Raw genomic sequence first — 23,245 nt, 5'->3', positions numbered from 1 at the left:
GCGCTCCACGAGCCTCAAGCCTTCTGCAATCGCGATCTACATCAACATCTCACCAAGGTCATGCAAGAGGAGCTCCCAACTAGGTTTAGATACTAGCTAGGCTAGTCAAGACCTCGTTGTAATCTGTCTTAAAGATCAATATAAGAACGCATAACTCAGTGCTATTATCCTTCGAAATGCCTAAACCTATATAAATATCTGTCTTTCAATGCTTGATTTAGCAAGAGAAAATATCCCTACTCTAATCTCGTATTCTTAAGATTGATAGTTTACAGATTGTTAACATCTACCGACACATGCAAATTCCATATGAGTTACGGTTAATTTATATTATAGGTATAGTTAGTTTATATAGCTTTTACAATCATCTTTTGTGTACTTTTCATGTAACATGGGTGTAAAACGAAATCCGGGTGAGATTTATCTCAATATCACTGAATTTTTGTTACTACTGTCATCACATGCAAGTCGTAGATCCTACATCTAGTGGTGAGAAAATTCGGGTGACATCCACACCTAAAACACCCTGCTGAGGTATTGACAGGGCCAAAAACAATTGACTTTGTTACTAAAATAAAGTTAGCACCCGTCGCTAATATTAGCACCAATGCCATGCATTTTGACCTTAACATTTATATCTATATCCTGTAGCACCGGTGCTAACTCATTTATCTTATCCTTAGCACCAATGGATGTATTCCTTTCTTCTCCTCATGCCATGTTCGTCAGAAAAAAAAAAAAAGAGGAAAGGAATTCATGTAATATCTATTCTGTACACAGTCGTATTCTTCCATCGACAACGGTAGACTTGTGATTTCGAGCAGGAGGATAAAATTGTTCATACCTTACAACAACAATTCAAAACTGTGTGTGTTCTTGCATCCATATCAACGAACAAATCAATACTATACACGAGTGGACTAGGCTAACTAGTTACTGCCGCCGGGGGCACGGCGGCTACCGCTCCACCGCTGGTGAGCCTGCGCCGGCGTGGGTGCCGAGCGCATGGGTGTGGTTGAGGATGGAGTTGAGGCGCTGGAGCTTGAGCTCCTCCCTGAGCTGCCGGATGAACTGCTCCGCGCGCGCGTTCAACTCTTCCTTGCCGTCAACCTCCTCTGCTTCCCGCCCGCCGGCGCCGATTACTAACCTTGACCGGCTCGCCTTTTCCGCGGCCTCGCCGCCGCAGTAGTAACATCGGTGGATGCAATGTGAACAGACGCTGGTGACGGTGACTGTCGAGGGCGAGGCTGCCGGGCCAGCGCGTACGCCTCGTCCAAGCTGATGGATTTGCCCTCCTCTGCAACCGGCTCCGCCTCGTCCTCCTCGCGCTCCGTCGCTGACGCCGACGCCGTTTCGTCCCAAGCAGATACCGTTGCAACCGGCGCGCTCGTCAGCGCGGTGCACGATGCCGTTGCACTTTCCCCAGCCACTCGTGGACTCCGGCTTGCCGGCTCGGGCGGCGGACTGTACAGCGGCGGCGCGGGCGCCTCTCTGCTTCTTGCAAGTAGTATTCCGAGGAAGCACCGTCGTCAAGCATCGGCGCCGTGACGCCGCTGCAGCTTCCAGTAGCGGGGTGGACGGAGAAAGATGGAGAAAGAGTGAAAGACCGTAGTCGATCCAGGACCATGGACGACGCGCTGCGGCAGAGCCTGCGCCAGTGCTCCTGGACGGCCACCTGGTGCGTGTTGGAAAATCTCTCACGTTCGCGCTGCGCTCGCTAAGACTGTGTCCAACGATTTCCCTTCAGGGGCTAAAATCCTTTCACGACGGGATTTTCGTTCTCTTTAGTGCTCCAACGAATTCCCTTCACGGTTCCTGTCGCGAAGGGATTTCCAGGATCATTCCCTCCAGCCCGGGATTCTCTCTCCTTTCCCTTCGCGATTCCCCTCGAAGAGAAGCTGTTGAAGATGAGAGAAAATAAAGGGAATTAAATGAGAAAGAGAATCGGAAAGGGAATAAAATAAAGAGAATATTGTTGGGGACAGTCTAAAGGCAGTTTGGTTGTCAGCAAGATTCTATCCTGGCTCCTACGAGTGAGCGTGGCTCAAATATGCATATAACCCACTTTGTTTAGTTACTTTATCTGTCTAGTCTGACTTAGAAGACATATTGTTTAGTTGACTGAGGACATATCATATGAGATAAAATATTAAAAACAAGTGTTACTGTGATGTTTATTTTGTATAAGTATATTCTAATAGCTCTTAGTTTACATCATTAAGCTTTAATTAACTTCAAACACATCAATATTATTTAATATGCACTAATCACATACTAATGTCATCATTAGTTAGATGTCACCTTGCATCCAGCGAAGCCCGTAGGAAACAAAAATAATTTTCGTTTTCTGTGAGCTAGACTGGGCGGGACCTTTTGCATCTAGCGGGACAGGCCCAGGTCCCCATCCACGCAACCAAACATCCAGAACCTGCATCTTATGGGCTTGGTCGGGCCTCGTACAGGCAACCAAACACCCGCTAACTGAATGTCTGACGTAAGCATGAATATTTTCAGGCATGCTATAGTATCTGACAAACTGACAGAACACCAAGCGAAATTCAGAGAGCGATTTTGCGTTGCTTGAAGCTACAACCTTTTCAGTGTTTTCTCCTTTTTTTTTGACTGATTACACACCTAATTTAGCCGACATTTGGGCCATGACCAGGGTGAGTCGTGCGCCATCCCCCATGCCATTTTCACCACTGACTAGCACGCCTGACGGAGACTCTGAACTAAACTGAAGACTCGGCATGAATGGGCATGCCTCGGTCCACAACGATGCGCACGAGTAGGCAACAGATTGGTTGTGCTCTTAATCAAAATGAGATAGTAGACTCTAGCTAAACCTGAGCACAAGTTTTACTTAACATTTCACCCCCTAAACCTTGTGCCCTTCACTGACATGTGTGACCCCAAGTTGAGTGTGTTGTTTCTAAAAATCCATGTGCCCTAGTGGCTTGGTCAGACAATCTGTAAGCTGCCCTTTGCTCTCCACAAAATCAACTTCAGTTTTCCCCTCCTCAATGCATTGCCGAATGAAATGAAATCCTGTCTCAATATGCTTGCTTTGGTCATGAAAAACGGGATTTTTGCTAAGGGCAATAGCAGGCTTGTTGTCAATCTTCAGAGTGAAAGCATTGAGCTTCTCGTTTACCAATTCAACGAGCAATTGGGCCAACCAAACACATTGAAATACTGCTGTTGTGGCCACAATGTACTCTTCTTCACATGATGATAGAGCTACAACCTTCTGCTTCTGAGATTGTCAGCTCATTGGATTTGTGCTGAGGAGGAATATCAACATCTCCTGCCAAATCGCTATCACTATAGCCGGTCAGAATCATCCCCGGGCTGGTCCTCTGATAATAGCAACCAAAGTGAATTATTCCAACCACATATTTGAGGATCCTTTTGACTGCTGCCAAATGTTCAGAGGTGGGATTCTCCATAAACTTACTGACATAGCTGACTGAGAAAGTGAGATCGGGGCATGTGTGTACCAAGTACCTTAAGCTTCCGACAATACTTCTGTACTCAGTGGCATCCATTGCTGGTGCCGAGCTCGTCTTACTCAGCTTAAATTGCGGTTCCATCGGTGTGTGACATGGATTGCAATCCTGCATCCTTGCTTTATCTAGAATCTGTCGAGCATATGCTGATTTGTTCAGCGTAATGCCCTCCTTGCTTTGCTTCTCTTCAATTCCAAGATAGAAACTAAGCAAGCCGAGGTAACTCATCTTGAACATCTTCTTCATTTCTTGCATGAATCGGTTGATCTCCATGTGGTTGCTACCTGTGATGATGAGGTCGTCCACATAGACTCCAACTAGCAGTCATGATTCTCTGTGACCACGCACATACACAACATATTCAGACGAGCTACGCTGAAACCCAAGTGTGCACAAACTCTGATCGAGTTTGGTGTTTCATGCCCATGGTGCTTGGCGTAGTCCATACAACGCCTTGTCGAGGCACAACACCTCGCTTCCTGGCCTGTGGTAATGAACCCCAGTGGTTGGCTAACGTAGACCTACTCGATGAGGTCACCATTGAGAAACATGGACTTAACGTCCATGTGGTGCACCGGCCACTCCTCTTGAGCGGTGAGTGCCAACAACAGTCACATTGAGTTGAGCCAGGCCACCAGAGCAAACACTTCATCAAAGTCGACTCCCAGCTACTGTACGTAGCCTTTTGCTACCAATCGTGCCTTGTGCTTCACCACCGCTCCATTGCTATACTTCTTCATCTTGTAGACCCACTTCAACCCAATTAGGTGGTGTCCAGCTGACATGTCTGATTTTCCTTGATCAATCCAATCTCCTCAATCATGGCTTGGCTTCATATTTGGTGCTGCTCGCCTTCTACAAATGTAGTCGGCTCTTCAGTGATATGGATGTGTAGCTCAGCCACCTCAAATTGTCGTTCTGCCAAGCCCAACGGTGTGGCAGCCCTGAGCACATTGTCGATTGTTCAAAAATGGGCCAGGCAATCATCATGATCCACGTCACAGTGGTCGGAGAGGCTCGATGATGGAGATGTAAATTCTGGAGCTGAGGCTGGAGTGACTCTTGTCGTTCCCACTTGCTCACTGCACATCACCGGAGTCTGAGCTGCCGCCACGAGCAACTCATCTTGGCTTGCCTTGACCCTCCCAGAGCTGTCAGGGAGCATGTCGTTGTGTGCCACTGTGTACTCCACCGTGAAGTCAAAAGTGGTGCTAAAGTCATTTCCACCTTTCTTGCTCCAGTCCCACTCCATGCTCTCATCAAACATGACATCACGTGCCACAAGTACATGATCGGAGAGTGGATCATACACTCTATATATGCTTTGTAGCCGGCGTCATAGCTGATGAACACTGTCGGTTTGCTCCGATGTTCAAGCTTGCTTAGATGTGGACGTGTGTTTGATCTACCGACGATTTGCTTCGACGAACTCCGCACTTTTGCACTTTCTCCATGCACCCAAACGTCTAGAGAAAGTGCACTGCCGGCTTTTGCCCGTACCAGGTCTCGTAGGGCATCATGCCTTCAATGCTCTTTCATCAGCGACAGATTGAGGAGAATACAGCCGCATCGACTGCCTTTCCCTAAAATTCAGCTGGCATGCCTCGAGCCTTCAACATGCTTTGAGCCGTAGCCAACACTGTTTGATTTATCCACTCGACGATGCCATTATGTTGCGGAGTATACTGTGTCGAGTACTGGTGCTGCACGCCGAGGTTTGCATAGTATTCCTTGAAGTCTACATAGGTGAAATTTCCACCGTGATCGGTTCAAAGTGTGCGCAATTTTTGACCGGTCTCCACTTCCACAGCAGCCTGGAACCGTCGAATTGCTATCAGCGTTTGACTCTTCACGATGAGGAGCATCGCCCACATGTACCGGCTTTTGTCATCAATGAGCAAGAAGACGTAGCGGCGTCCAACGGGGGTGACGGGTGTGATAGGACCACACAAATCCCCATGAACGAGGTCTAGGGGTCCTTCCACTTGATAGTTGGCCTTCGCGGGAAAAGGAGCTCAACATTGTTTGGCGATGATGCAGCATTCACAGAGCTGTGCCACATGGTCGATTTGGGGGCAGACCTCTTACCATGCCATGGTGCGCCACAACTTGTGGAGGCCATTGAAATGCAGATGCCCGAAACACTCATGCCACATCCATGCCAGATCATTGCTGCGAGTTGACAGACACATCAGCCAGGCAATTGTGAGCCGCAACATGTACAGTCGGTTGGTTGATCGCTGCACCCTGGCGATGAGTCGGTGCTGCTTGTCACGGACGCAAACCTCGGAAAGGATTGTTCTACATCCCTCGATGTCGACCACCGACCCGTCATTGAATGTAACCATCCCACGAACTCCGAAGTCCAATTCGATGAAAACACATCGAGTTCCTGTCATGTAGTTTGTCGCGCCCGTGTCAAGGTAGCATATGGTGGTGTGTCACCGTTCAGGTGTGCGGGCACTTGACCTCCAGTAGCATGAGCGGAGCCTGCGATGGTGATAGCGCGCCCACGATGGCGATGGTTGGAGCCGACGTATTGTTGACGGTAACGGCGGCCGTCTTTGCCAGCAGAAGGGTCGGCTCCAACTTCCAAGTACCACCGAGAAGATTCGCTAAGGGATTAGTATAAGCTGCTGCTGCTGCTTTGGCTCCAACTTGCGTGTCTGCTTAATTTCTTGGCGTTTCTCAGGCTTTGTTACGCATCTTTTTTTTATAATTAACCACATCATCGGTGTTTGTCTTTGGTTACTTACAGCTCCTGTTGGTTTGACCCTTTTTTATTTTAGTTTTTGTTTATTATCCATGGACCATGTGGAAGTGACGATGGAATGTTGATGGTCATGCATGTGTGTAAAAGTGAAATAACTAATCTCCTTCAGTCCTTTATGCTCTGCAAGCAAAGGCGGATCCACCGTGGGGACGAACGAAGAAGAAGATGAGGGGATCCATCGCTGGTGCTATTATCCGGCATTAAGGCTCGACACTTCCGCGTTGTTCAGTAAGGTAAATTGTATGGGACAGAAAATAAAAGGGACAGATTGATTCCAACCTACTGACACACGTACACCTAACAGAGAACTGAAACAGGAGGCGCCAACCCTGCTTCACCAGTCAATGTGCAAATGATCGATCCATGTACTATCGAGGTCGCTTCAGGGTAAAAGCGTGTCCTACGCTGCAATCTAGAAAGGACTTAACCAGTCGGCAGTCAACCGATTACTACTCTGCTTTGTCCCAACCGATGATTCTACCTGCCAACACCCAGGCGAGAGGGGAGGCTGATACTACTCTGCCCGGTGTGACCGTAAACAACTATACATCGTGGAGAATTAAAACTAGTGTTATTGTATTTAAGCAAAACTAGCACTCACAAGTTTACTTCATATCTTAATCTTATGGGACCTCCTCGGGTGTCTAAAAAAATAGTTTCCTCAGTCACCATTATACGCCATCGGATCTTTATCCAACAGCTGACATCAATTATACCAATAAATAGTACATAATTCCCACCAACCCTACAATGTCCATAACCCAAACCTCACTCGACCTACACCCCCACGATCTCCTCCGCTTCCCTCCAAACAAAACCACCATCTCTCTGTCTCTCTTTCACCAGCAAGGCAGCGATCCTCTCCAGTAACAACTCCTACGCCTCCTATTGTCATCCCCACCACTTATTGATCTCCCACCACTGCTGCCATCCCCGTCTACCATCGGGCCAATCTGCCTCCCTGGGGTTCCCTCAAAGCCCAAAGGCACCATTGATCTATGGGTTTTAATCCTCACCTCTAACCCTAATTCGGCAGCACGATGGCACCAGAGGTAAACACGATGACCTGGTGGCGCATAAATCTAGTCATCAATCCAACGGTACGAACAATCAATTGAGATTTGAAGTATTTTTAGTCACCTTAGGTTTAGACATTCCAAAATCTTATATAACTAACCAAATATCCACGTACTTGGCGACTACGATTGATATAATACAGTTGTTTAAGCAATGTAGAGTTGAAGCTAATGATTAAACTATAGTATTCTGCTATATGATTTTGATGCTTATGATTATGATATATATATAGCAGCATAAGGTTTTCCTTCTCTTTTTCTTTCTATTAATGAGACAACTTTCCAAATATTCCCTCTTTCTCAAAATTTTTAGGAGTAAACTCAAATCTTATTGTACTTGCATGGATGCATATCTACCTCATTGATTAATGTTGGGATTTCAAGCACGTGCCACTCCTCGATAGAACCTGAGAATCCAATTAGCACATCACTAAGGGTCTCACTACGTGAAAAACAGACATAGGAGACGGATGATGACAGTCATGGGTGACGGGTAATGACAATCATGGGTGACGGGTCTCACTACGTGAAAAACAGACATAGGTGACGGGTGAAAAACAGACATAAGTGACGGGTGATGATAGTAATAGGTGACGGGTACGGACCCGTCACCAATGATGAACAAAGGTGACGGGTAATAACTGTTATCCGTCACCTATAAACGTCTCTCATGTGCTGAGGAGAAACATATAGGTGACGAGTGATCTCTTAACCCGTCACATATATTATATAATAAGTGACGGGTAACTAGGTTACCCGTCACTTATAGCTTTCACCCATGTACTGGGGAGAAATTTATATGTGACGGGTGATCTCTTCACCCGTCACTTATATCGTCTAATAAGTGACGGATAACTAGGTTACCCGTCACTTATGGCTTTCACAAGTGACAGGTAGGCAGTTTACCTGTCACTTATGTGTCTCTTGCGCTGTAGGAATGAGCTATTTTCTGGCTGCATCCTGGAACGTAGCCAGGATTTGACAGTCATCTTCTCCCTGCAAACAATAGCAACACATCTAAATACATATCAACAAACACACTTGTATAAGAACTCGCTTCATCACATAATTGCAAATATTACAAAGTTCAAATGAATTCATTACAGAATCACAAATGTTACAAAGTTCCGATCAACTCATAATTACATAAGACTTCACAACCTAGGGCTTCTATAGTGGAACTCGCCATGTGGGCTGATGACTTCATACACCATGAACTCAGCGATCCGTCATCGAATATCCGGGAGTGCACCCTCATCGAGAAACATACACTTGTATTTCTACATAATTTAACCCGTAACCAATGTCATGTTATCATGGAATTAAACAAATTACCGAAATTAGTTATGAACAATCTTGTATTGAACTTACATCGGGGGATTTGATATTCTTTGCTCGGAGCGTGAAGAGCATGTTCCACGCAGCATAGAATCCACAGGTGTTGCCCGGTGGTTGTTGGTGGCACTACTGAAAAGAAACTTTACTGTTAGATGAAAAGGAAAAAATTAGCAACATAGAATATTTGGTAATCTGTTTGGTAGCACTTACTGCGTACCCGATCTTGTGTGTCAGCCTACGGCCGGCTTTTGCGTAGTAGTCAGATTGAGCTCGAAGGTACTCATCAAAAGCCATGCATAAAGAGGGATCGATTATGGAGCCTTTGAATGTTAGAAAAGTTTAATATGTGAACTAATACAGGCATAACTTACATGTCGAGGAGTTGTTTTACAATGCTGTAATCACGTGATCTAATTTTGCCTTATGCAGATATTGGTCTTGATGAGTCGACGTAAAACACCAAGTCTCACTCGAGGCAAATATTAAGTAAAATCCAATGGCCACCAATGTTGTGGGCGCCCATCAGGTACTTCACTTTTGAGTATTGTTGCATTGCCCTGGCCACATGATTCACAGCGTAGCCAGGATGAAGTTGGATGACCGATATTGTAATGGCCTCAGGGTAAAGAAATGCGACGGGATCCTTGTTCTTCATTGTTTTTTTCATCAAGTGTCTACAGATAAGAACACAGTTAGATTCAAGACTTAATTGTATTAATTAATGAATATCCAGTATCAAGGGACTTACAATGTGAAGACCCGTAATAATGATACGCTCAGGCCATCAAGGTTGAAGAGGTCGTATAAGTCATTGAAACCCACAATGAAATAGCTGTCTTGATCACTTAAGAAGTGTCGTCGTTTGTACTGTACAACTATGGATTGATCATTGTTGTCTCTATAAGCCTGTACGTAGTAATTATGCAGGTCAATACATGCTTTTTTTGCCCTTGCTAGCTCATCTACCATCATCAAGGGCTTCCAATATTTGAATTTTGTGTTGGCCTGAGTTCACACTGGTGCAATGTCCATGGACTTCTTCACCGGTACAATGGACTTCGACTTCGCCGGTACAATGGCCTTCGACATCTCCGGCAGGGGCTTCTTAGAGCCTTTCTTCTCGACCTCCTTTTCCTTCTTCTTTTTTGGGCTCTCTGGGGGAGACGGTATTGGGTCTGGAAGCGAGGTTGCCAGATGTGGAGGAGAATGCGATGAAGCCAGCTTCTCTGGAGGAGGAGAAGGCAGTGAAGTTTCCTTCTCAGGAAGTGAGCAGCGCGGCGGCGGTGCACTTGGAGCTCGTCCAGACTAGGATGCACTAGAGACCACGATGTCGTCCCTCTTCCACTGAATCTTTTGATGAAGAGCTTCATCGAGAGTTATGACTTCATCATTGGGGGGGACCTCCAACACGTGATCGGCGGCATTGCTATGTACCATATCCACCGTAACCACGGTATAGCCTGCACGTATCAGGACCGTATGTAAGATACAGATGCCTGGAAGCACCTGGCCCATTGCAACCTCGATGTGATACGCACCAGGCCTGATTACAAGGATGTAGGGCGTGGGCCCTTCTAGCAGGTCAATTGTATTCGGCTCAATCTCGGCAGCAGCTACTTGTTGCCCGACCTCCCTGGAGGCGCACCTACTCTTCCCTGCAGCTCGGGGCTAAAATCCCGTGGCATGGAAATCTGTATTCCCTTTACTGTAAGCTGCCCATGATGCTTGAGTAAACTTTCTGGGTGATGTCCCATGTTAATGCATCCACATCCACTGCACCCGACCTCTTCCTCTTCTTGTACATCCCGATGTCTTCAGGAAAGCCGTATTTCCAGCCCGGGGAACTTGATACACCTCGCACTCGACCTAGGTGCTCCACGTTTCCCAGCGCCGCTGTGAGCACATCATGTTCCCTGACCCTAGTGAAAGAACCTTAGCTGGCTTCGGCCTCCTTTTCTTTGACTTTTCTGCGACTGCCTGGGTTTCGCTGTTTCTGAATGTGATTTATCTGCTATCGGATAGCTCACCCCTTGCACGCAAATATGACTGCGATCGTCCCGGGAATTGATTCCAAGGATTCTCACGGCCTTCTCTAGCTAATTTCTTGTCCTCTGCCTGCCATTTTGCCCTTTTCCCAGCATACCTGGCTGCGTCGGTCCTGTGGTCATGCTTGTTCTTAACCCGAAGCTGCTTCTTCTTCTCACTCGCCTTCTTGAACTACTCTGAGCTCTTCATCTCCATAAAAGCATCCCAATCTTTTGGTTTCAAGTGCTTTTAGCTCTCAAAGGGTGCCACCCCTTTTGCTAAGTACCGATTCACAAGCTTGCTCTTAAAGTTTTGGTGAAGTTTCGTGATCTCTTTCATTACTGCATTGACCGCGGCGTTCTTTTGATGCTCGCTCATATTTCCAAGGTACTCTAGATACTCCATGATAATATTATTGAACAAGTCCCTCTTCGCTTCGTCACTGAGGTCATCGAACTTAGTCGTTATCGGCACCCTCTCCCGAGCAATGAGCCCTGCAACCCTCCGAAATCTATTTAGGGCCTTTTCATCTGTAGGCAGCCCCCGTCAGCATCGATTCCCATGATGGTAACTTTGTCCTTCGACCACTGTGTTTGTGTCCTTGGTGTGATAGCCCAAATGGCTTGAGCATGTCATTAAGATCATTAGCATCATGTTTAATTGTTTTGAGCAATTATTAACTTGCAATTTCAATTAGACATAAATTGTGAAAATCAATGTTAATTGTTGCATTGTTAAGCAACTCACAATATTGCTATGAAACATAAGGTTGGAAATAATTATAGAAATGTGTCCATGTTAAATGAGGAATATTAGTGATTTTTTCCAAATTTTTGAGAATTACTTTGAAGGCATAAAAATTACCACAAGTTAGAAAAGGTTGCCACTTTAGAGAATTTTAATTTCAATTTGGCTTAGTCTTATTGGGGTCAAACAAGTTAAAATGAATTGCACATGAATTATAGAATCCAAAAAAATTTGTCTCACAAAATTTGGAGGTTGGGAAGACCTTCATTTGGATTAGAACAGAGGGGAGATCTTTTCACCAGTCAGCTACTGTTCACGCGACCCATCCCCTCTCTCTCTCTGCTCTCTCTAGCCGCCGCTTTTGCTGACTTCAGTGGCCGGCAAACGCAACACGTCGTCAAGTCACGCATCGAGGTGCTTCGAGGGGGTTCAGCCACCCTTATCCCCTCCCCACTCGGCCTCTTTCTCTCTCCCTCCTTTCTCCCTCTCTCTTGGCCGGCTGTTCTCTAGAGCAGAGCACGCATGGCACAACGCGATCGCCGGCCAAATCCGCCGCTGTTGAGCCCACCTCCACCCCGACAAAGCTCCTCGAAGAATTGAAGGAGGTCGCTAGGCCCTCCTCCGAGCTCTCCCCGGCCGATTCGCCCTCTTCCCTGCCGTATTGAAGCTTCCCGCGCCGGCCTTCTTCCTCCACTCTGGCCGAGCTCTGCCCCTCTTCGACGAGCCACCGTGTTTCCACCCCTCCGGTCGAATCCAACCCACGGTGAGCTACCTTGTGCCCCCATGGGTCGTGTACACGCACCGTTTTTGGCTTGGCCGGCCACCGACGCACCTCTCCACGGCCAACGAGAGCGCTGCCGCCTGTAGCCACCCACCGCCAACCCTGTTCCGGCCAGGCTCACCAGTCGCGTGTACCCCCACCAAGTTCCCTGTGCCTCGCTGGTGCTGCCGGTGCCCTCTGCTGGCCGCGTCACGTCGCCAGCGAGGCTGCCTGAGCAGCCAGCGCACTGTGCTTTGGGTGCGGCACGCTTTTGACCAGAGTCAAGGTAGCCTGGGCCCGTGGTCAGTGACTGCAGCTAGTTAGGCACCGGTGTAAAAGGAGTCGATCCATTTAACTATTCGGTTTAAATCAGAAAATGGGAAATGGGTTATTCGTTGCAGTGTTAAAACGGCTGGTAATTGTAAAATGCATAAAAAATCGAATATAGATCCAAAAATTATGAAACCAATTTTGTTGGCCTTGTATGAAGTATAAAATTAAATTTATTTAATTAATGAAATGTGTTTAATCATCAATAATTCATAAACAATTATTGGCGAGTCCAAAATTGGTAAATCCAATTTTGTTAATCTTGTTAAATTATGCCCTGTTCATTAAAATATACTCACACTCATGTTAAACGTAGTTAACTTTCTAAGTTGTTTTAAGCGTACTTAATCCATAGGAAATCATTAAATGTTTAACTATAATTTATTTAAGGAAAGTTTTGATGCTTTAAAACTCATATCCTGATGCATTGCATCTCCACTGTCGACATATGTTGTGGAGCATCTGTCATTGCACGTCATTCATGCTCATCATTGCATGCATTCTTCAGTAGTGAACGAAGGTCCGGAGCGTGATGCGAGTGTGATCGAGGGCGATACTGAGGCACACCACTTCTGCGAGTTCAGGAAGTATCAGGCAAACCCTAGAGTAGAAAGGCAAGCATCTAAGCATACTGCACCCTTTGTTCAAATTAAATGGAGTCTAAAATTGATAAATTATGCTTTATGTATGTTTGCATGTGTTGAGTCCAGTGTCGGGTTGATATGGGCAGAACCTATGTTGATGCATTATCTCTACCTTGACTTATTGATGAATCCTTATCCTTGTAGCTTTGATGATATAGTTGGTGTCTAGCTTTAAGGATTATTCGAAATGCTTAGCAATGCTTAGGTCCTCGGTAGAAGTCGAGCGATGGTGCTGCCGTTGTTCGCGAGCCTAGGTCTTAATCACTATTTATAGATACAAAGATGAGGTTGATATGGATGGTTGAGATGTGAGATTGAGGCGAGATGTGGGCGGTGTTAGGTGTATCTTTTGCCCAGGAAGAGTCCTCTGGTAGTTCGAGAGTGGAGCCCAGGTGCCATAGACCGCTTGCATCGTTTAAGGCCATCCGTCGGTACAGTTGGCTCTAGCACTTTCTGTGCTCACCACATGCTGATCTAATGGTAAGGTAAGCCGATTATCATATGCCGTGCCGACACTTTCCTTGCGGCTCTATGACGCGTAAGAGAAAAAGAAAAGGAGAAACCTGGTGCCATAGGGGCATTGCAAGTGGGCAGTTCCGGGTATGAGAAAGGTTGACTCGAGTACCCCTCGTGTGTACTTTTGTGAGTAGCACAAGCCGAATGGTCCTCGAGTCGTGTGGGTAAAGTTGTACCCTCTGCAGGGTGTAAGAACAATTCGAATTGCCGCGCTCTCGATCATGAGCATGCTATTGTTTCATTTGTATGGTCGTAGGGTTTACAGATGTGGGATAAGGTTATGGTGTGATGGTTTTGGTTGGTGGTTTGTTGATGAGGTACTATGGTTACTATACATACATGTTCAAGTTGTGATTTGCAGGGTAGAAAGGTAGTTGTTTTCGGAGTTTAAGTATAGATGCTCACACATATGTTTCTAGGTTGCTTACCGCATATGTTTTACATAACCTTGTGGTCTACTCTTGCTAACAGCTCAATGCATAATCTTTGGAGTCGAGCTACGTATATATGCTCTATATGGATTAAGTCTTGCGAGTACCTTCATACTCATGCCTGTGCTTTCAGGTTCTGCTGGTGAGGGTGATGCAGTGTTTGGCTACTTCGTGCTTGCCGATGCAGGTGGTGGGCAAGAGTAGTGCATCCTACTCTGGTGAGGCGTAGCTTTTGGGGTGGAGCCTAAGGGCATATGACTCCACTCTCCTTTTGTTGTTGTTACGGTTTTAAATCTCCCGCTGCATAGTTTCTCTTGTGTAAACTGTTGCAAATGGTTGCATGCTTAAGAACTTGTAATATAACTTTAATTACTCGCTCTTTCTTAAGCTATGTTGTGATATACAAGTTGGAAAGGCATGTGTTCCGATCTTGGGCACAAAACACGTGCCGGGACTACCGAGATGGTATTCTGATTAATCATTGAGGTTGTATTTATGAATAATGATCCTCCTGATGATTAATTAGAATACTATTTGGACGTTTCCTCACACTTGGCTTTCGGGCTCATGCAACACTACCAGCTGTCTGGCTTGGACACTGCGTTGCCGCCATCTAGAGAGAAAAAAGTGGAGTTGACATAAACAAAGAACATTCCTCCATTCAACAAGTATAAAATGTATTGACTCGCTCGCATCAATACCTCTTTGGTGGGATTGTATTCTTTGTCACTTGCCCAACGTCGGCTCTCCCGATTCGGTGACGGGTCAAGGCTCGGGCTGGGATACTGGCTTTCGCTGCTACCGGAGGAGGATGCCGGGTGCAGGCTTAGGCTCCTATCCGCCCCATCTTGTGCCGGGGGGCCATCTAGTGCTATCGTCCTCTATGCTTTTGGTTTCTCAGGGGTGCCAGTCTTCTTCTGCCCCATGAAAATTAAGTGTAGTATATTATGTTCTCAATAGAGGAAAGAAAAGGAATCAAGGCTAATGTCTAAAACAATGATTGAGCAATATGTTGATATTGCAAATGAATTGCTCTCAAAACACTACAGCTGGCCCCAGGACTCAGAGTTCCTACTCCCTAGCTGTTACATAGACATATCATCGACTAGGCATGCATCTAAGTTCTCAACTAGTTTCCAAAACTTGAACATAGCTCTCTAGAGATAAAGCATCATGGAAGCTCACAGGAGAATGAACTCAACAGGATTTCTAGGTGCATAGACACACAACAAGTGAATACTACCAGTTCATCTCGAGGAGCTGCCAAAGCCAACTAAAACCTAGAGAGTAATCAGGCCGAAACTATTGTACTTAGCATGACATGCCCAATCTCAGATCAACAATTCATCATCGAGTAATATAGTGCTCGCAATGATACTGCTCAGACCAGAAATCAAGTTTAGTATATTCTGTTCTCAATTCATCATCAAGTAATATAGTGGATTGTTGTAAAAAAATATGATAATAAGTGCATACCATATGGATATCTTTACACATGACATGGAAATAGCATATCAAACATATATGGAATTGCTCAAAGATCTGACAGTAGGCATGAAACATATACAAAATTGTTCTCAGACTATGTATAACAATTGGCCCCAAGACATTAAATGTCCTACCCCCTAATTGTTCTGTTGAACTCACAATCAATTGAGTTATTACCTAAGTTCTCAACTAGCAAATAGAGCCTGGACAAAAATCAAAAGAGTGTCTGGACAGTGTTGCTGTGATCAAACAGAGGGCCCAGAACTAAACATACTTAGCCAAGACAAAACTAACAGTAGCATATATCAAAAACAAAACTGATAGTAGCATCATCACAAGCCTATATCTGAGCCCAATTTCAGTTCAACTACATCATCCTAGAGCAACACACCAAAAACAACTCATAATGTATCACCAACACACATGTCCAGAGCAACCACTCAGGCCAAAATGCTATTGTGCTTAGATAATGAGCTCAATTTCAGTTCAACTACATCATCACAGAGTAATACTCCAAAAACAACTTACAAAAGAGAGCATCATCACAGAAGAGAGCAATACTATAGAGCATCATTACAGAGCATCACTGTAAAGAGCATCATCACATAGCATCATCACAGAAGAGGAAAACTCACTGAGCGGGGAGGAGGTGGCTGGGGAGGAGGAGGTCGGGGAGGAGGAGGTCGGGGAGGAGGTGACCAGGGACGAGAGCTCAGAGACTAGGGAGGAGGATGCTGGCGTGTCGGAGAGGAGGTGGCCAGGGAGGAGGAGGCTGGCGCGGAGGAGAGCTCGGAGTCGAGGAGGTGCGGGGAGGAGAAGACCGGGGATGGCGATGGTCACGGCGGCGGCGAACCCTAGAGCGCGAAACAAAAAACTTAGCCAAAATGAGAGTGCGCACGCGCGGGGAAGAGCTACGGTATATATACATATAAGTCATAGGTGACGGGTGATAAATGTCACCCGTCACCTATTAGTATTACCCATCACTTATTTGAAGTAAAAAGGTGGTGGGTGATAAATGTCACCCGTCACCTATGAGTATTATTCGTCACTTATTTGAAGTAAAAAGGTGACGGGACATAAATGTCACCTGTCACCTTTTACTTTGACTCGGCCACATGCGCATAAGTCATAGGTGACGGGTGACGAATGTCACCCATCACCTATGAGTATGACCCATCATATTTTGACATTAATATTACAAATTCAAATTTGATATTAATATTACAAATTCAAATAACTTGAGACTTAAAATTCAAATTTGACATTAACATTAACAATTCAAATAACTTAAAAGTCAAATTTGACATTAATATTACGAATGTGACATTAATATTACAAATTTGACATTGAAATTCAAATTTGCCATTTCCGTGCTTTCTGGACATGGATCCCTTCGTTATGGTCGGGGCGGATGTATGGAATTTCCACGATCGACGAAAGGCATGGCACGACTGCAGTAGCAAAAGGGGGAATTTCATCGAATTGACTGCAATAGTTAAATATTTATGCATTTAGTCGTGTTTATTCTCTCACCAATGTACATGATATTTTGACTAGTCTCATTGAAATTCATGAAGACACAAAGGAGAGCTCTCTTTCTCCGGCAATCTGTGGTAGTTGTACCCGGAGTGATCGTCCTTTGATCTCAGTTGGGGTCATAGTTTTGTCACCGTATAGGAGTCAAAAGGGGATGAAACCTATGGGTTGTGTGACCATGGTTCGGAGGGATCATAAGACTTTTGAAAGCTCCTCAACCCATAAGCCTTTAGCGATGCCTACGAGATGACAATTCAAGCCTGAGAGAATGTTGCCATTGGCGTGCTAGATGGCCTTGTTGGACTGAGGATGATGGACAGCGGTGAAGCACAACTCGATGCCGAGTTTGGCACAAAACTCTCTGAAGGGTTCGGAGTCAAATTGCGTTCTGTTGTTGATTGTGAGTTGTTACGAAACGCAGAAGTGGCAGACTATGTTCTTCCAAAAGAAACTCTGGATGTTCCTCAATGTGATTGCCATGAGGGGCTTGGCCTCGACCTATTTTGAGAAGAACTCTAATGCCACTACCGTGTACCGAAGGTTTCCCTTAGCCCAAGGGAATGGTCCAATGAGATCCATTCCCCAGCGAGCCAGAGGTCAGACGAGGGTGATTGGCTGTAGGGGAGCTAGGGGTCTGTGGCTCCAGCACCCCATCCACTGGCATCCTTGGTAGGTACGCATGAGTTCCTATGCATCAGACATAATTGTGGGCTAGTAGAGCCCCTGGCATAGTGCCTTGCCAGCCAGGGCACAGGGGGCTAAGTGGTTGCCACAGAGCCCTTCGTGAATTTCTCAGAGGAGGTCAGCCCCTTCTTGCTTGGTGACACAACGAAGGAGGGGGGCGCAGACCCTTGCTTTATAAAGATGCCATCATCCAGGAGGTAGCCCCTGGTGCAGTGTTCTATGTGACAGAGTGCAATGGGGTCGTCTGGCTCCTTTGCTTTGTTTAAGAAGGAAAGGATGGGGACCCTCCAGTCCGAGGCTCCAATAAGAAGAACATCGGCCATTGTCTCATCTGGGATGTCAACTGCTGGCCGGTGGAGGACCTCGAAGAAGGTGCCTAATGGCATGTCTCCATTCCTAGCAGTGGCCTTTGCTAGGGCGTCTCCCTGCTCGTTGTCTGTTCGTGGTATGTTTCGTACTATTATACTATGAAACAACCCTTTGGCCATGCGGATGGTCTCGAGGTATCTTGCTAGGTTTGGATGCCTGGCCTAGAAGCTCTTGCCTACGTGCCCCGCAACGACCTTAGAGTCATCCTTGATGATGATTTTGGCGGCTCCCAAAGCTAAGGCCTTGCGGAGGCCCAAGAGGATGGCTTCGTATTCAGCAATATTATTGGCTGTCTTCAACTCTAACTGGTTGGCGAACTTGGCCTATTGGCCCGTAGGGGAGATGACGACAGCCCCGGCCCCTACACCAGCAGAGCCATATGCTCCGTCGGTGTATACTGTTCACACATCTTGAGGAGGGGCGTGGGAGGTCTGGTGGGTGATGACGTCCATTTGGCGATGAAGTCGACCAATATCTGTGACTTGATGACCGTTTAGCCCACAAATTTTACCGTGAAGGGGGCTAGTTCCATAGCCCACTTGCTGATGTGTCTGGTTGCCTCCCGATTGCAAAACATATCGCCAGGCGGGTATGAGGTTGCACAGTGATATCGTGGCGAGGAAGTAGTGCTGGAGCTTTCGTGAGGCCATTAGGAGGGTATATGCCATCTTTCCAAGCTTGATGTAGCGTGTCCTGGCCCCCACTAGGGTCTCCGATACATAGTATATGGCTCACTGTATAGATCAACCTCTATTGTCCCCCTCCCGTATAAGCACAGCACTTGTGGCGGAGGCTGAGGCAGATAAGTACAGAAGGAGCCCTTCACATGGAAGGGGTATCGCGAGCGTCTTGAGGTCAAAAAGGTGGGATTTGAGGGCCTCGAAGGCGGCTTGGCACTCCGGGGTCCACCAGAAAGGCTTAGAGCCACTTAGCATTTTAAAAATAGAAGGTTGTGCTCAGCAGACTTGGCGAGGAAATGGCTAAGGGTTGCGAGGCACCCAGCCAGGCGCATTACTTCCTTCACATTGGCGGGGGTGACATTTCCATGATGGCATGGATCTTGCCTGGGTTGGCCTCAATGGCCCTCCGGGAGATGAGGTATCCTAGTAGTTTGCCATCCTTGGTGCCAAACACGCACTTCTCAGGATTGAGCCGCACACCCACAACCCAAAGGCTGTCAAATATTTCTTCGAGCTTGCTTTTTACAAAAATGTCGTCGATGTAGCCTCGATATTACGGTCTAATTGATGCTCCAGAATCTTGTGTACCAAGCGGCAGAAGGTAGCTCCGGTGTTTTAGAGGCCAAAGGGAATCCGAACATAGCAGTATACCCCAAAACGGGTGATGAAGCTAGTTTTTCTCTCATCCTGCATAGCCATCCACACCTTGTGGTATCTGGAGTATGTGTCTAGGAAGCTTAGCAAATTGCAATTGGTAGTAGAAAATACCAATTGGTTAATGCGAGGAAGCGGGTACGGATCTCGGGGGTAGGCTTTGTTAAGTGAGGTGAAATCGACGCACATGCACCATTTCTCATTATGTTTCTTGATCAGGACAGGGTTTGAGAGCCACTCGGAGTGTATAACCTCTCAGATGACGCCGACATTCAGCAGCTTCTAGACCTCCTCCTTTGTGGTCTCCGCCCACTCGATGGAGAGTTTGTGGAGCCCCTGGCGCATCGACCTTGCCTTTGGGTCAACTCAGAGGGCATGCTCGATGATGCAACGGTCGATCCCAGGGAGGTCCTATGAGGACCATGCGAAGACATCTAGGTTGCCTCGTAGGGTTGTTAAGATTTGGACTTCCTACTCCGGATTGAGGTTTGCCGTGATTTGGAAGGTTCACTCGTGTTGGTCCGAACATGCTAGAACGGATTTCACTTCCCCCTCCGGTAGTGGCTTTGGAGGGCCACTGTGTCCCAGGTATGCTGAAGGGGGGCTTCAAAGCTCTCCGGGGCCACGTTATGGATGTGGCATCCATTGAGAGGGGTGGGTGCCCATACTCAATGCGTCTTGTAAACTCCTAGTCGCCATGGACAGAGATTAGCCCCTGGGGTCTGGGCACCTTTAGGCAGAGGTAGTTGTGATGGGGAACACTCTGATTTGTTTAGAGTCCCCCAACTCAGGATAGAATTGTAAGCATAGGGTACGTCCACGACATCGAAGGAGATAACTTTGGTTCGCATAGTGGGGCCTTTACCGAAGACGACCAGGAGCTCTATTTGGCTTAAGGCATCAAGCAGGACCCCGTTGAATCCTTGCAATGGCCAGTGGGCCAAGGAAAGCCAGCTCCGCGGGATACGGAGTTGGTCAAAGGCGTGTACAAAGAGGAGGTCCATCGAACTGCCACCATCGACCAATGCCCTCTAGACCTCAACTTTGGCAATGTTGGTTGAGATGACCAAGGCGTTAGAGTGGGGGAACTTCACCCCCTCAGAGTCATTGGAGGTGAACTATACGGGGGCGTTGGCCCATTTAGGGGCCTGGCGATGGATGTTGGTTGCCCTGATGTGGTTCACCCCCCATGCGTAGTCTCGTCGCTGTCGTTTAGAGGAGCCACCAGAGCTTCCACCCCAAGTTATGGTGAGCACCAGCTACCTAGCTCTGCCTCCTTCAGGAATGTACTGATCCGCGGGTGGCGGAGCTGGAGGCAGCAGAGCCAGCTGGGAAGGGTTCTACAAGACTAGGTGATCAACCTGGTGATCCGCTGCTGGTCTTCAGCCTTCGGGCCACTTGCCATCATCCCTCTCGGTCGTTGTGTAAGCTGCCTGCCTCCTGAGGTACTACTCTCGGAAGGTTGTGAGGGTCCGACAGTCTTTGGTGCTATGTCTGCGTTCGGCCCCATGCAAGGTGCTCCAGTGCCCTTCCTCGGGATATCGGTCCGGGGTACGGTCTTATGCTGGGAAGGCTGTGGGGCGCCCCGGCCGCAGCCCCTAGGATGGGGTGGGTTTTGAGCCCTGGCCCAGGTTGATGTTGAGGATGCCGTGGCGCTGTCGCAGCCATCCCTTATGGCCTTAGGAGCCGTTATTCTCTTCGAAGCCCCTTTTTGCTGGCCGGGGAAGAGAGTGAGAGGATCCTGCTTGCGAGGTGGACTTTTCGGGCTCCACTTTGGGGGTTGTGGTGGATTGCACGAGCCCTCGGTGGAGCCGCTCCTCTACCACGAGTGCATACTCCTCGAACTTGCACATGAGGACCTCTATAGACCGCACCGGTCCCTGGTTTAGCCGATCATAGAGGGGGCCATCGGTTAGACCCTGAGTTATTGTGTCGATGACTGATGAGTCTAAGATGCCCTTAATCTGGGACTTGGTTCGGGAAAACCTCCGGAAATAACCCCAGAGGGTCTCACCTGGCTGTTGTTTAACATTGAATAGGCTTCCGGAGGTCACCGGCTCGACGAAGGTACCCTGAAAGTTGTTGCAGAAGAGGTCTCGGAGCTACGCCTAGGCAAAAACATTCCCAGGCTCCAACGTCTAGAACCATCGAAGGGGTACCCTTTCCAAAGAAAGGGGGAAGCACTTGGCCATGGCAGCCTATCCGCCTCTGTTGGCTTCTAGAGCGAGGGTGTATGAGTGGACAAACTAATCTGGGTTTGAGTCTCCTCTAAACTTAGGCATCTTCAGGGTCCAAAAGCCCTCCGAGAAGGGTGCGGCCTACATGTCCGCATGTAGGGTAGTCATGATTTTGCACTGGGGCCTCATGACGATGAATCTGAGGCTCCGGAAACTATGCATTGATCACAGGAGGTGTTTGGTGGCGATGGGTTGTGGGGATGAAGCCCTCGCTAGTCCCCGGAGCTAGGGATCGGACGGCGCTAGCCGTTAAGGGAGTGGTAGTGGTCCCTCGGGCAGTCTGCTGTGTTGCCCGTAGGGCCGCCTGTAGCTCCTCCAGTTGAGTCTGGAGGGTCATACCGCATGACTACTGCTTGGCGAAGGTTGTGTTCACGGCGGCGTTGCCGGCTTCAACCCTTAGGGACATGGAGGGGCCCTCATCATGCTGCTATTGCAGGGCCCTCGAGGCGGGGGCCCCTCAGTGCTAACCATAGCCGTGGTCGTGGCCAGGCTGCTAGTGGTCACAGGGCCATCGTTCCCCCGACCGGGGCCTATTGCCAGTTTGGCGTGTGGTCATTCACACAGGCATGGCCGGGGCATCAGCCAAATGTGCCGCAGCCCCAGCGGTCTTCTTTCTAAGGGCCATCCTACCTCTCGAGCACATCTATTGTTTGAATCCCCACAGATAGTGCACTATTGGCACAAGAATATGTCTTGCGCGAACAAGTGCAGCGAGAGTACACTCACAAGAGTGTGCTCAAGCTTGGAGAAGAAGTGGAGAGGGAGCAACACCAGATATGTGATGGTAAAAAAGGATTGGTCCCTTGGCCTGATGGCCAATGATCTGTATTTATAGCACCAGCAGGGTGTGAAAATGTCCAAGTATATCCCTATAGAGATAGCGGTATAAATATCGCACGGCCTAGAATCGGCCTGATCGCACAATACATGTCTAGGTGGGATGCACTTGCTCCTAATTAGAATATATTCTATATTACGGTGATACAGCAACGCAAGTGGTTGGGATGTGGTGCACAACCGGTTCGTTTATTGTAGCGCCATACTGCCAAGATGTCAGGACGGCCGCCACTTGCGCTGGAGATGTCAAGATGTTCTCCACTTGTGTTGCATTAAATGTAGGTCACTTCCTTGCAGGTGGAGGACGGCTAGTAGGCCCCCTCCGGTTGATCTTTCTCCTAGGTCAGATGGCTCTCCCTTGGGACTTCGGAAAGCCTACCCAGACTCCGGAAGGCAAGGGCTCCGGAGACTGGGGCTTCGGAAGGTAATGGCTTCGGAGTCTAGGGCTCCGAAGGCTAGAGCTTTGGAGGCTGTTGCTCCAGAAGGACAGGGATCCGGAGGGTCTCGAAGCCTGGTGATCCGCACGGCCTTCAGAGACCCATTTTGTCCGCAAGCGCGGTCTACCAGGGCCAGGAGCGACGGGGGTCTTAAATGATGACCCCAACACC

At 47.7% G+C, this 23,245-nt stretch overlaps 1 pseudogene; it reads right to left on the bottom strand.

The window, feature by feature from the left end:
- Window positions 1–874: 874 nt before the first annotated feature.
- Window positions 875–4,761, bottom strand: LOC133898570 (uncharacterized; annotated as a pseudogene).
- Window positions 4,762–23,245: the final 18,484 nt, after the last annotated feature.

The sequence above is a fragment of the Phragmites australis genome, chromosome 18 (genome assembly GCF_958298935.1).
Source record: "Phragmites australis chromosome 18, lpPhrAust1.1, whole genome shotgun sequence".
Taxonomy (NCBI): domain Eukaryota; kingdom Viridiplantae; phylum Streptophyta; class Magnoliopsida; order Poales; family Poaceae; genus Phragmites; species Phragmites australis.
This window is presented reverse-complemented; position numbering and strand designations above follow the sequence as displayed.